The sequence below is a fragment of the Phascolarctos cinereus genome, unplaced genomic scaffold (assembly GCF_003287225.1).
Source record: "Phascolarctos cinereus isolate Bilbo 61053 unplaced genomic scaffold, phaCin_HiC Scaffold_1;HRSCAF=81, whole genome shotgun sequence".
Taxonomy (NCBI): Eukaryota; Metazoa; Chordata; class Mammalia; order Diprotodontia; family Phascolarctidae; genus Phascolarctos; species Phascolarctos cinereus.
In genome coordinates this window covers 238861749-238877561 of record NW_027555514.1, presented here as the reverse complement: position 1 = coordinate 238877561, position 15813 = coordinate 238861749, and the positions used below count along the sequence as shown (strand labels likewise).

The 15813-nt window shown below is 37.2% G+C and overlaps 1 pseudogene; it reads right to left on the bottom strand.

Moving 5' to 3' along the window:
- Nucleotides 1–618: 618 nt before the first annotated feature.
- Nucleotides 619–15813, bottom strand: part of LOC110195959 (NADH dehydrogenase [ubiquinone] 1 alpha subcomplex subunit 7 pseudogene) — a 54609-nt pseudogene continuing 39414 nt past the window's right edge.

Sequence of the window (15813 nt, the reverse complement as noted above, 5' to 3'; positions counted from 1 at the left end):
GAAGTGACCTAGTGACGGACCACCATGAATTTGCTGTCTACCATGCTATTCAGAGACTCATTCCAACTTGACTACAGTTTGATGACTTTTTCTTACCATGATAATTCTAAAAACAAATCTTAAAAGTTGTGGAGTGGTTTTAATCAGAGCTGATGGTGGGAATGCCCTCATTGAAGAAAACACAGATCCTTGAATATTGAAGTAGATATTTCTTCTAGTTATTCCACCTGAATTTCCTATTATTTATTAAAATAAGACAGGGATTCTTAACCTTTTTGGTGTATGATGGATCTCTTTAGCAGTCTGAGGAAGTCTATGGATCTCTTTTCAGAATAATTTTTTTAAATGCCTGAAAGAAAATATATAGGATTACCAAGGAAGTCATTTGTATTGAAATACACTTATCAAAAGTTTTGTTTGTTTTTTTTTACTGGAGCTCAATGTATTTATCATTTATTAGGATATATGTTTCTCCCCTAATTCCAAGATAAAATATAATGATATAATATTCACTGTATGATCCCCCATGATGCCTTTGTAGCTGAACTGATGCCTTCAAGTAAATCCCCTAAAAACACAATCTCTCAGCATCTGTATGTCCATCTTCCTATGTCCATTTCACAAATACAGTTCATCCTTTGACAGTTCCCACTTTTTGAAGGGGGGTCCTGGTAGCATTGGCTTTTCCCAAGAAGTTGTCATTGCCTCATCTGAACTCTTACCAGGAAGTCTAGATGCCAAAACTTTCACAGTAGACATTATGATTGAAGGAGGAGAGGCTTATCAATGTCCATCACAAGTAAAATAGTAATTGTTTGAAAATTTATGTCTAGGGCCCACTAGCAGCTTAGGAGGTGGTTGAGCTCTCTTAACTATCTCTTGGTAATGTAACTGCAATTTACCTTGGAGATTACACCCGGAGGCCATATTCCAAAGCCACTGGATGAAGCCAGTGGCCAACACTGTCTTGTATCTGGGCTGAAGGACCCAACATATATATATGTTTTTAAAGTTAACAGTTCTCCTGGTTCTCCTTTAAACCAGTCATGTCCTGACACAATGCCTTTACACTGGCTGTTACCCATTCCAGAAATAGGCTCACTTCTCTCTCTTTCTTAGCTTCCTTGTCTTCTTTCAAGACTCATTTCAAATACTTCCTTCTGTAGGAGGCCTTTCCCAGTTCTCCCTACTATGAGGGATTTATTTTTGAGATTACTTTACAATTATACTGAATGTATCTTGTTTATGCATAGTTATTTGTATGTTGTCTCCCCATGAGAACGTAAGCTACTTGAGACCAGGGATTGAGTTTTTACCATTCATTTAACACCAGTGATTAGCACAATGATTTACACCGAGTAAATGCTTAAGGAATGTTTGCTGGCTTACTGACTGCCATAGCACTGATGGTCAAAAGCCCAAGTTTCCAAAAGAGTGAAGAGTAAAGCTTGCCAACTAGAAGTCATTGAGTTTAACTTCCATTCCTAACAAAAAAAAAAAATTCTGCAATATATAAACAAAGGTATTCTTAGCCTTTATAAAAGGAAGCAGGGGTCATAAAGTATCACCATGACTTCATCAAGAACAGATTATGCCAGACTAAATTTATTTCATTTTCGAAAGTGTTCTTAAAATGTAAATTGGGATAATCTTGTAGATATAGTTTACCTAAACTTTAAAGCTGCATTCCACAAAATTCTTTATGCTATTCTTATGGAAAAGATAAAGAGATATGGGCTAAGCAATCACAGAGTCAGATGAAATCAGGACTGGCTGAGTTGCTAGACTCAAATAATAGTTATCAATAACTCAATATAGGTTCAGTAGGAACTCTCTGGGGGAGCACCCCATGCATCTGTGCTTGACTTTGCGCTCTTGAAGATTTATATCAAAAAAGGGGCAGTTAGGTGGTGCAGTGCATAGAGCACCAGCCCTGAAGTCAGGAGGACCCGAGTTCAAATCTGGCCTCTGACCAAACACTTGACACTTACTAGCTATGTGACCCTGGGCAAGTCACTTAACCCCAATTGCCTAAGAAAATAAAAAGATAGATTTATATCAAAAAAAAAAGGAGGAATGATTATCAGATTTTCTCTGTGTAGGGAGAAATAGCTAACACATAGGATGGTAGAGATAGGATCTCAATAGGTTGAAGAAAAAAATGCAACAGTGTCAAATGGAAAGTCTCAAACTTAGATTCCAAAAATCAACATTGCAGGTACAAGAGGAGGGACTCATAGCTAGATAACAGTTCATACAAATAAGACTGAGCATTTAGTTTAATACCTACCAACAATGTGACAGAGTAGCCCAAAACAATATAATTTTAGAATCTTAAGTGGGAGTAAGACACAGTATTTATGACTCAGGAGACAATTTTCTCAATCTACACATTCTGATCATGTCTTGAATATTTAATGAGATCTTAGTGCTGTATTTTGGGAAGGACATTGATAAACTGGAAAGCCACCCCCAAAAAAGGGTAATGAGTGTAGTGAAGGGCCTTGGGTTTTATAAGCTCATGTATATGCTCTGTGAGGATCTGTTGAAGAAAATGGGGATGTTTAGCCTAGAGAATTAAAAAAAAGAACATGTAAGCTGCCTTCAATTAATTGAAGGGCCATTGTGTAGGAAAAGAATGAAAATTCTTCAGTTTGTTCCCCAAGGGCAGAAGTAAGAGCAATGACTGGAAGCTGAAGAGAAGAAAATTGAGGACTAACATGAGAAAACAAAAATGGCCTAGTACTAAGAGTCATCCCAAAGTGGAAAGGCCTTCCTTGGAAGTAGCTGGTTGCCCCTCATTACAGGTATTCAAAAAAAAATCAATATTACCACAGTCAAGTGTATTGGAAAAGGGATTTTTTTTTTAGGTACCATTAGAATGAGATAGTATCTAAAAGCCCTTCCAACTCTGAAATTCTGTGATTCTGTGAATAACCAACCAAAAAGAAGCAATGTTTGTTATTTATCTTGGGACGAAGATCTCATATTATTGAGTACTGCCTACCTGTAATGTAGCACATTGACCATGAAAATGCAGATAAGGGCTGTGAGAGGCAAAATGGGTTAATCAGTTGTAACCGAGAATACATTTCCAACTTTAAAACAGGTACTGAGCCTACTTTGATTAAAAAAAAATTCCTGAAAGCTTTAGGAATTTCATAGAATGCATAATTATTATAATTCAGTTCCAGTTAAAATGAGTACTTCAAAATACTGAGAGCCATTTACTGTGATTAGCTGCAACCAATAATTTATAGGTGGATTATACATATTGCCTTTTTTCTTGTCTTAACAGGATTCTTTTTCTAGTGGCCTCACATCACCTTAGGTAAAAATTCTCTTTGGCACAGTTTTTCTGCTTCTCAGCCAGGATTCCCCATATTATAGGATTTTCAAGGTCTTAGATCGGAGGTACGGTTAGTCCACTCCAGACTCAATCTTTGCAAAGTACAGGCATATTCTGAATATCAGTAAAGGATTATCCTCAAAGTAACTAAACTGTATATACCCTTTGACCCAGTGATACCATTACTAAGCCTATTCCCCAAACAAAGGGGGGGGGGGGAAGTAAGCACAGATATATTTATAGTAGCCCTTTTTTTTTTGGTAGTGACAAAAAAATTGAAGCCTAAGGGGATTTCCCAATGGAAAAACTGTGACATATGAGTAAAATGAAATATTATTGTGATATAAAAAGATAGTTTTATAAAAACCTGTTAAGACTTATATGAATTAATGCAGAATAAAATGAGCAAAGTCAGAAGAGCACAGTATACAGTAACAACATTGTAAAGATAAGCAACTTCAAAATGCAAAGGACTCCAATAAGGACAATGATCTACAGGTTCAATAAAGAACCATACTACTCACCTTCTGTCTTGGATGTGATGAACTAAATATGCATAAAGAAATGTGTATTTTCAGACCTAGCCAATGTAGGTATTTGTTTTGTTTGACTACACAAATATGTTACTATAGTTGTCCTTCCTTTTCATTCTTTATTGGTGGAGGTGAAAGGGAAAACAAATATTTTTTTTCTAAATTAAAAAAATAGTACATGCAGATTCTCTTTCTTTCACAGCACTCTATCAACTCCAACAGCCAAATCAATCCTTCATCTGATTTCCACACAAAGCAATTGCACTTTGTCTCTCACTGAGTCCCTGCTCTGCTCCCTTCTACCTATGTAACCTTCAGTATATTTCCTTTACCTCTTGAGGGCTCAGTTTCTTCTACTGTAAAATTTGGGGAATAGGGAATATTGGAGCTCCAGGATCATAATATGTCAAAAGCCCATTAGAACTCTAAATTTGTTAATGGACTTTTGAAAATTGGCTATAGAATTTCTATAGATAAAAGTATTCTATTATAAAATTGTGATGAAAGAATGGGTGGGGTCAGACAAAGGTGACTCAGTGAATAGTTCTAGTTAAACTCAGCTTCCAAAACAATTACTCTAAGAGCCAATGGAAAAGATCAAACAAAGCATAACAGTTGAGTGAAGCTAAGAGGATTACCAGTAAGGTATTACCCAAAAAAGGGGGGGCAGCTAGGTGGCCCAGTAGATAGAGCACCAGCCCTGAAGTCAGGAGAACCTGAGTTCAAATCCAGACTCAGACCAAACATTTGACACTTACTAGCTGTGTGACCTTGGGCAAGTCATTTAACCCTAATTGCCTAATTAAAAAAATAAAAATAAAAAATAAAAAAGTACCCAAAAAAGAAAGAAGAGAGAAGAAGAAGAAGAAGAAGAAGAAGAAGAAGAAGAAGAAGAAGAGAAGAAGAAGAAGAAGAAAATTAGGAGAGGAAGGGGAGGAGAAGGAAAATGAAGAGAATGAGACAGAAGAGGGGAGAAGAGAGGACAAGAGAGGAGAGGAGAGAATAAATCACCATGCTATGAAAATTACCTTGCTATGTAGTCTTAGGATAATGGGACCCCTTCATACCTCATTCCCCAGTGGAGCTTGTACAGATATTCTCTTTCTGCTTGTATTAGACTACACGGGAGTTCTGGAAGGCTTGTTTCTAGCTTTGTATTTGAGAGCCCTAAAAAATAATGATGCATGGCACCACCCCTGGTATAAGAAGAGAGCTGGGGGCTTCTGGAATGTAGCCTTCTAAACGTGAAGATGTATTTCCAGTGGAGAATGAAAGACACCCCTTCTCTATCCTAACATGATGGCAGTTGAGGCTACCACTTTCTACATGGAATATTCACTGACCTAACTACACTTGTACCTGGATGCTCTGATTGCTTTTGCCTCCTTTGTGTGTTTCCTCTTTTCAACATTAATTTTATAACCATCAAAAGGTCTGGAGCTAGCATATTCTCCTTCTTTCACCCTTGGGGAGCAATGAGAAGAGAGCAGCTAAGCAAGAGCAGAAGTGGATTAGCCTAAAAGAAAACTTTGTCATCAGAGAGAGACCATCAAACAGATGAAGCTTGGATGTTTCCTTGGATGATGCAAAGGGAGATTAAAAGTGACATTTAATTAACTGTCTTGGAAAAAACAAGCCTTAAACATTAACCTTCCAGCTGATCACACTAGTAATAACTAAGACACTGAATCCTGTTAAAATCATTCTGTTCATGTATATTCTGTGATTCTTTTGTGCTCATTATTAATTTCTTTTAAGTTGTATTATCACAGAATCATAGAATTGAAAAGTTGGAAGAGGTCTTAGGATAATTATAATTCTATCTATAAGTGAAATAACTTTTCCCCTAACATACCTTCTATAAGTGGTAGTCTGATCCCTACTTGCAGAACTCCAAGGAAATAGGCTAACCCACCATTTCTTGAAGGCAGCACACTACACTTTTGGACAACTCAATTTTTTCTTGCCATCAAGCCCAAATGGACATCTTCAAAACTGCATGCACATTGTTCCTGATTCTGTGTTCTGTGGCCAAACAGAACAAGAATTATCCCTCCTTTAAATGAGGGTCCTTCAGATACTTGAAAACAGCTATCCACCCCTCCCCCAATTTCATTTCTAAAAGCTAAATTTGTCTAATGTGTTCAACTTGTCCCTATATGTCAAGGATTTGAGCGTCTACCAGCCTGGTTTGCTTTCTTCTGTACACTCTCTAGCACGGTGCCCAGAACTGAAAACAATACTCTGCAACACTAGGTTAGATCTAACAAGGTCAGATTACAGTGGAATTACCACATTCCTGTTCCAGGAAACTATAGCACTACTAACAGAGCGCAATATCATATTAAAGTTTTTGGTTTCTCTATCACATTGTTGACTTTCCATCTACTAAAACCTCTATGTCCTTTTAAAGCCAACATATTTCTACCAATTCCTTCCCCTGTTTTGTATTTTTGACATTGATTATTTTTGGATCCATGAAAGCAAGTTAAGAATTTATTAGCTGCTCTGTTTTCAGCAGAAATATATAACATGTGTCTAAATAATTAGATTCCTCATTAACTACTATCTAATGCTTTTATGCCAGGCTTGTGATATATTGCCCAAATTCTTCATTTATTTCCTCTTTCATTCTAGGTGATCTGTAGTCCATTCCTATAACAAAATCCATTTTTGTTTCTCTCCATTGACATTCTTTGAAAATAAACTAAAATGAGGGGCCTAGACCCTTCCAATTCATTATCTATGCTCCTCTTAACCTTGGACAAAGGACAACAATGTAGTCTAATAGGGGTTTTAGATGGAGAAGGTAATCTGCTTACTAGCCATTTGAAGGAGTATCCATGAAGGAAACTGGATCCAGGTAGTGATGTCTTGGCTATGTAGCGTACATCTCCAGAGCAAGGGTTTTAACTTTGCATCCCTTGGCCAGTTTGGTGACATCCACAGACTGTTTCTCAAAATAATATTTCTCTTTTTTTAATGTTATAGTCAAATTCAAATAAAATTTAGTAAAAATAAAGATGTAACTCACATTCATAGATCTGCTGAAATTTGTCTATGGATGCTCTGTGAACTCCAGTTAAGAAACCAAATGTTCTAGAGGAAGTAGCAAGAGAAGCTAGTCTAGGTGCAATAGAAGCAGTATTCTAACCCCTCCTTCTTGGCAGACTTTTTTGTTGTTGTTTCCTTAAAAGGTGTGGGGGCATTCCTCAAAACTTAGTTGTTGGAATTAAAGGCTCAGACTGTTTATATCACTTCCTCATAAGCTGGGTATAAAGTAGACAAGAGGAGCTGAAGGGGCTTTCAGATACTTGGTTATTGCATCATGATGGGAATTTTTCTCACTTGAATCAACTCAAGGAGAGGTTCTCAATGCCTTTCCTTCATGTAATATACTTCTCTTACTGTGGCTAAGTAAATCATCTTTTGTTAATGTTGAATGAACTTATTGTCTCATTTTGTTCCAATATCTAAACCTAAACTACCAGGCAACTGGCCTGAGTTAGGCCCAGTCCAGAACACGAGGATTATATAGGAAAAAACCAAATTTCATCATAAGGGAAGAAACAGCCTCAGATAAAGTAGTGATATGTGGGAAACAAAAATCTATAATGTTTAAGTAAGAGTCATTACAAGTTGAATACCCATATTTTATTTTAGAGGCAAAAACATTAAGTACTATATTAGATAAATTCCATAATATCTATTTTTGTAGTATATAACTTCTTTTAAGCCTCTCCCCTTGTATTTCAAGGTGCCATAGACATGGCACCAACTAATCCCCGTAAGGTAGTAACAAACCAGAATGACTTTCAGTATAGATGGAAATGAAATGAACAGAAGATCAGTCCCATAAATACCAACCTGATGAAGTTCAGAAAGGCTCAGCATCAGAGGGCTAGAGACAAGGTGATGATGTTTTTCTGATTCATAGCAACTCATCAAATCATCTATTAAGGTTAAGTAAAGAGGAGATGCAATTAGTGAATGGATGAAATCACCAATCCTTAGAGATGTATTCGTATGTATATTTATGTTTTGTATGCGTATGTATGTATATATTTATGTTTGTGGGTGAGCATATGGATGGATGTATTTACATATGATATACTAAAAGTTTTAGTATACTTTAGTATACTTTAGATGAGAGAGAGAGAGAGAGAGAGAGAGAGAGAGAGAGAGAGAGAGAGAGAGAGAGAGAATGGCATAATGGGTAGACAGCTGACTTTAAAACCAGCAACTTTTAAAACCAGTTTTAGATCTCACCTCTGACATATTTTGATTGTGTGACTCTGGGAAATGTAAACTCTTAGTGCTCTAGAAAAATTGCTCTAAGACTTTAAGTTACAAGGAAGATGCCAACCTGCATTGATAAAGAGTTGTCGGCTTAGATTCTTATAATCTAGCCACAGCTCAGATTCTTATAATCTGGCCAACAGCTCACTAATTTTCAGACTCCTTAAGAGTCTGCCCAATATAATGGATGTTCCAATAAACCTTGTCTTGGCTGAAAGAAGGCTTGGATCAAATTTTTTGGGCAGGACTCACATGTTCTGATTTTGGGGTCCAAGCACCCCTAAACCTCACCATTTTGGTGGCCCTTATGGAGAAACTGCCTAACCCCAAGTTCTTCAGCCAAGATGTAAGGTATGTAAGCCTCTTCCCTTTTTCTTGCTCAGCAGTTGGGGTCGCTCTCCAAGCAGCAAGGCTTGGAGGTGATTTTCTGGCAGACAGTTACTAGGCTGTCTCACACTCAGCCTGACACACTCAGGCTCTCGGTCCACTGGGTCGGTTTGAGACCATGGACCTGGGTACACCTTCAGCAGCATAGAGGACAAGAATGGATGCCCTATCTGGAAGTGTGTACCCAGTTCTGTCAGTTCTCTCACTGCTAGAGAATTGGAGAAAACTGCAGTTGCTTTTTGGTTCCCCGAGGTTTACTTACTCCCTTCCCTCTATACCCCTGAATCATCCTTCATGGAGGTTACAGGAAAAAGTTAGAACAGCTAAAAATATCTTGGCAGATTTTGGAGGTTTTGTGATTGATCATTAAGGAGTTTTGAAACTCCTTACAACCCTAATCACTCCTTTCTCTCACTCCCTTCCCTTGAGTCAAGAGGGTATGTTAACCCCTCTAATAGGAGAGGAGAGTTTCATCCTTTACCCCTCATCTTTGATTTTGCCCTCCCCTACCTGGGAAAGGAAGGAGAGGGGAGGGGCAGCAGCTACAGCCTGGGACCCACTGGTGATGGCCTTGAGCCCTAGGGCAACCTTTCCCTGGAAGCATTACCCAGGTTCAGCATATCCTGCTCTAGGTAAAGTAGCTGGCCTCCAAACTTGGGTAAGCACACTCTTTTAAAGATATAGTTTCAACTCTTAGTGATGAGATGTTGATTCTCTGTGTATTTGGAAATACATTTAACAAAATTGAAGTCACCTGATTGGTAATGAGTTTGTTTCATGTTTCAAATTGGTGAACTTTTTGTATCAGTTATGTCAAGCAACTTTTCGTAATTTGTTTACCATTAAAATAATTTGGCTAGTGTTGGTTATTGTTTTAATGTGTAAACTCAAGAAAAAGATTGTTTGGGTTTTGTCTTGCTAAGAATTTGCAGTTATATAGGAATAATCTCTAATGATTGATTATTATACCAGGACAAATTTTAAATTGAAATGTAAATCCTGGAAAAGTTCTTTCCTAAACTCTGATTAGTGAAACTTGCTGTTTGAGATAAAAGCTCCTAGGCTTTTATTTTGAGTTGTCTGATGGGTCATAATCCATCAATAATCAATCCACCATCTGAGAGAAATTACAGAAGCCACTCAGAGAAGGTGATAATGGTGAGAAGTTAGCATCAGGAAAAGTTGAGAGGACAATTTTAGCCTCAGTCTAAGATGGGATCCTCCCAGCTCAGTTTCCATATTATGTTCCTTTGAAAAGGAATGCTACCCACCTAGCTATTCCTGAGTCTGGCTATGAGGTGGGTTTGATACTGCATGGTGGGAAAACTGAATTATCTGAATCCAAACAGAGCTAAGGATCTTTTATCTGGTCATATCTGTGCCCTACAATCTTTTCTGTCAGATTTCTGTCTTTTGGACTACAGGCCATTCACCTACGGTTGGCAGCAAACAGTGGGTACCAGCCAATGTACACCCATCATTCCCTGGATGCAGCCTGTGCTCAGTTCCACTCAACCTCCTCTTTGGGACCCCCTTGAGGCAGGGACAGCTCTATGCCTCTTGACAGCAGGAAGCAGTTTGAGAAACTGAGACCTTCATCCCTTACTCCAAAAGAATTTGGGTCCCATTTGTTTGAGGGGGGAATGATGAGGATGGGACCTAGACCCAAAAAAGGAAAAAACCTGGACTTTCCCACATGGCTAAATCTCTGTTGTTCCCCTGAGGCTATAATCCCATCAACTGTCTTTCATTGTACACCTCCCTACGGCCCCAGGCCACTTCCTACCCTTAATCCTGTCTAGGCTCCATTTTCCCTTGGCCATGTGGTCCAGGTCCCTGGAATTCTATTACCTTATACACTATTTGGCCACTCCTAGATCCCTCTCATAGTCTTAATGTATATAAGATCCATCTTGTTTCCATTAAGGTGCTTAGATTCTTACAATCTAGCCACTGCTCAGATTCTTATTATCTGGCCAATAGCTCACTAATGTATAGACTCTTTAAGAGTCTGCCCAATATGACAGATGTTTTAATAAATCTTGTCTTTGGCTAAAAAAAAAGAAAAAGAATTGCCTCACCCAGGAGTTATCTATTATAATGAAATCATGTCTAGTTACTATACACATATGGTATTCTCATAGTAACTTATATATGCATGTATACGTATATATAGATATATATATGTGTGTATATACATATGTACATATAAATACACACATATCATAGGAAAGGTAGCATTTTATACTTGTTAAAAGGCTAATTTCAGAGCAATAAAGCACACATTGGCTATGTAACTCTGGTCAAGTTGCTTAATCAGTGACCAAGGCAAATCTCTATGCCTATAAGTGGCACCTACCTGAATTGGTTGAGAGCACTTCCCCATCAAGAGTTCCCTGTACTCATGAAATATCAAATGTGGAACACTGTGTCTCCCAACCACAAACCAAACCTTATCTATTAAACCAAACAAACCAAACGTTTTTTTTTGAACTCACATTTCTTTTATGTAGTGGCTTATCAGTTTTGTTAGAAATCTACTGCTTCTCTCTGTTTCTAACTCTTACTCATTCAATAGACATTTATTATGTGCCTGTTATGTACCAGGCCCTTTCCTAACATGTTGGGATATAACAGGAAAAAACAGGCCTTCTCTCAAGAGTTTTACATTCTACCGGGGGGGGGGGATGTATAGATCAATGAATAAAATATACATTAAAAAAGTAAATATAAAGTGATATCTAGGGGGAAAGAAGAACACTTACACATGGAAAGAAGAGGGGTCAGGAAAGAGATCATGAATGTTGAGCTGGCAGTCAAAGGAAGCTACAAATTCTAGCAGGTCAAGGTAGAGAGGTAATGAATCACAAACATGGGAAGGCTACATTGTGCAACGTTATATATGATGGCTCACAGAGAGACCAGTTTAGTTGGAACAAGAGATATAAATCATTTATAAACATATATGTCTCCACCTCCAATTTCATTAATGACTTCTATATTCCATATCCTGATGATTCTCATTGACTTATCTATATCTATATATTTTTGAATAAATACACATTTGCATTCTCTCATATTTCAAGGGACTGCCGATCTCATGTGAATTTGGTAATAGTTGAGTAAGAATCTTGGTGGTTGGAGATTTTTAATGACTATGGGTATGCTTTGGAGTCATTCTAAATCTAACTGAGGATGCTCTGCAATGTTCCAGTGACCCATGCAATCTGCATAGTGTCATTTGCAAATGAGGATCTGGAGGACATCACAATCTATGGGGAATCCCTCTTCTACTTTAATCCTGTATTGGACACTCTCCAAGAGAAGGGATGAGCCCCTTTGGCAAGCATACATCTCCCTCCTTTATATTTCACATAAAATTAATGAACAAAGCATCAGCCGACAAAGTAAACTCTGTTATTACAAAGTTCAAGGAATTGTTCGTGATCTGAATGCAAAATGCCTTTGAAAGCTATTGAGTCTCTTGCTGGCAAGGAAGGAAGCACTCATGGGATAGCTAAGCATCTTGGGATTTGTAATTTAACATGGTGGGAAAGTCTTATAGCAGATCTTGATCAACAAGGAGACACAACAGGAGATTTTTTAAAAAGCATTTGTAATTAGGGGGAAGGAGAGAAAGAGAGAAAAAAGATGGAACATGGAAACTTTATGTATGTGACCTAAATGGGAGCATTGCAAGTCAGGATTCTGGTGAGTCTTGCAATGTAATGTCCAGGACAAGGCGGGGAACCTGCAACCTCAAGGCCACATGTGCCCCTAGGTCCTCAGATGTGACCTTTTAACTGAGTCCAAGGGGATTTTTTCTGTGAAGCTTGGATTCAGTCAAAGGACCACACTTGAGGACCTAGAGGGCCACATGTGACTTCAAGGACACAGATTCTCCACTTCTGGTCTAGGAAGTTAGAGTTTTTCTTTTATTCCCCCCTTCCTCTCTACCTCTTCACTCCTTTCCTTTGAGTAAGCATTATCCCATATCTGTTCTGATTTGCATCCCGGCTGTCTTTTTTTTTTTTCAATTAGGGTTAAGTGACTTGCCCAAGGTCACACAGCTAGCAAGTGTCAAGTGTTGGGTCTGAGGCCGAATTTGAACTCAGATCGTCCTGACTTTAGGGCTAGTGCTCTATCCACTACGCCACCTAGCTGCCCTCCCCCCAGATGTCTGAATCTATTCTTTTGTTATTCTTCTATTTCCTTTCACATTAATAAAAAAAAAATGTGATCAAACATAAAATATTGTATATGGCTTGTTTGCAGAACAGTAGAAGGCACAGGGAGTTAATAGAAGATGTAGTAGCTATGTGGAATCTCCCCAAGAATTAAAAATAGATCAAAATAGTTAATCCTGTTCTGATAACCAAATGGGTATGATGAGTCTGAGTTTTTATTATTATTTTATTATATTATTTTATTAATAATCAGCACTAAGGTATTTTTTAAATCTCTTGAAATTCCAGAGGAAATAATCAAGCCTTCACACATGGTGAAATACAAGAGCTAATTTCTTCAATCTCTAGTGGTCTGGGTTGCTTTGATTCAAGGTAATTTGTGGCAGTCTCTACATTTGGACAAAGTGAGGGGAATAAAGGTAGATATTAGAGCAGAAAGTCTTGTGAGTACAGATAGGTATGATCTGAGGGTGAATCAGCCATTTTCCATTACTTTGGGGGTGAAAGAAACGAGAATCCTATATTAGTCAACTCTACTGTTCGCAATGCTGCCTAGTAGTTATATCAACATGTGCACAGGAGACATCTGAAGCAAATGCAATGTTTTTTTCTTCTTTTTTTCTCAATATATAGCTAACAATAAGAAATATAGTATATTACCATAACCTTTTGAGGGATGGAAAAATATAGTCTGCTATAAAATATCATTTGCAAAATCATTACTATTCCCTTATCATATTTCATTAAAGATGTTCTCAATTCAAGTGCATATTATTCTATTTTTTATCTTTTCAATCAGATTTTTCTTTCACAGAAGGTGGGATTTTATTTTATCTTATAACATTCATTTTTTTTTAGCTCTGAATTGTCTCCCTCCCTCCATTGTCTCCCCCACCCATTAAGAGGGAAACCAATATAATACCCATTATACATGTGAAGTCACTAAAACATATCTCCCTATTAGCCATGTTAAAAAAAAAAAAGAACAAAAGCTTCAAAAGCACTTAAAGTTCATCAGTTCTCTCTCTGGAGATGGGCAGCATTTTTTCATCAGGTGTCCTCTGGAATTGTCATTAATCATTGTATTGATCAAAGTATTTAAGTCTTCCCAAGTTGATTCTTTTCCATTATTGTTCTTAATATGTTTTCCTGGTTTTACTCATTTCACTTTACATCAGTTGGTACATATCTTTCTAGGCTTTTCTGAAATTGTTCCCATCATCATTTCTTACTTACTGAAAAATTATACGCCATCACAATCGTATACCATGATTTGTACAGTTATTCCATTCCCCAACAATGAGTATAGTCATTTTCTAATTCTTTGGCACCACAAAAAGAGCTGCTATACATATTTCTGTACATATGAGTTCTTTTCCTTTTTCTTTGATCTCTTTGGGATACATACCTAGTAGCAATGCTTATTATTCTTAAAAAGATTTAATTGGGTTTTTTTAGACCCAACGAAGCAAAGCCATTCCAGTGGCATTTAAGTATAAAAATGGTTAGAGAACAACAAAAGGAATAAAAGTGAAGTATTCATAAATTATTATAACTTTTATTTTGAAGGATGGTAGACCCATTGCACTTGAATACTAATATCCCCTAATAGGAAAGGTAGAAATTATACTAAAAAAAGGAAAGAGAGGGAAAAGCAGCCAGATTATACTAAATGTATGTTGAAGAAATATGCTTGAAGTGACACGATTGTAAAAGTTTTAAGGGATGAATAAAGAAGATATTTAGAAGGAAAGAAATAACAAAGTAGAGAAATAAATCTTAGAAGTTATTGATAAGTAAAAAGATAACTGAGCAAACAGCTAACAACCCAGGGGCCTACTTTACCATCAAAATAAAATCTTTATGAGAGTCATCCCTATACAAATCGAAAGGCATCCTCAATGAGAGTAGTCCTGACTGTGGGTCCATGATATTGGAATTGTTTCTTACTGGCTGTTTGCCATATTTTCTCCTTGATTTGGGAGCTCTGGAATTTGACAATAATATTCCTGGGAGTTTTTATTTTGGAGTCTCTTTCGGAAGATGATTGGTAGATTCTTTCAATTTTTATTTTACATTCTAAATCTAAGATGTCAGGACAGTTTTCCTTTAGTTCCCATCTGGCATAGATGTGGGATAATCTTCTAAAATGTTGTTGGATCCCCCACTGACTACCAGAAGATACTTAGTCTGAGGATGCCTAAACTAATCCTTCATTGTCAAGTCAATGGCTTGTTCAATATCTGCTAGCCAGGTCCAGAATTAATTTAGAGGAACATTTCTCAAACTTTTTGGTTTAACCCAAAAAGACCCTTTAACATTCTTAGTAGTTATGGAAGACCTCCCAAAGGAGCTTAGTTTCTGTAGGCTATCTATCTATCTATCTATCTATCTATCTATCTATCTATCTATTTATCTTAACTTTATTTGAAATTTAAATTTCTTGATATTATTATGAGATTAGATTTCACCTAACAGACTTAATGAAAGGTACAGAATCAGTTCCATCTAACATCAGAGGAAGAGTAAGTAAAAGTATGTAAGAGGCAATAGGGAAAGAAAGGGTCTACATATGTTTATGTAAGGAAGTCAGCAGTCATCAAAATAAAAGACCAAACTAAAATGTGTCACTTCTTTGCTCTTCCCATCCCAAATTGTCTTCAAAATCTTCCACTGAATATGCCTTGTGTATACACTTGTTAGGACACAGAATGAGAGAATCACACAGAGTTTGTAGGGCCTTCAAAGGCTAACTGGTCCAACCTGTATCTTATTAGGCAACTAAATGGCACAGTGCATAGATAACTGGGTCTAGATTCAGGAAGCCTGTTTTTTAATCTGATCTCAGATGTGTACTATCTGTGGGACCCTTGGCACATCACTTAACCTCTATTTGCCTCAATTTCCCGCAAAATTTGAGATAATAATAGCACTTACCTACCAGGGATAAAACAAGATAACATTTTCAACATACACTGAAAAATTTAAAATATTATGTAAATGACAGTTATCATCATCATCAAAATATCCTCCCTCTAGCAGTACTCAAAAGTACTCA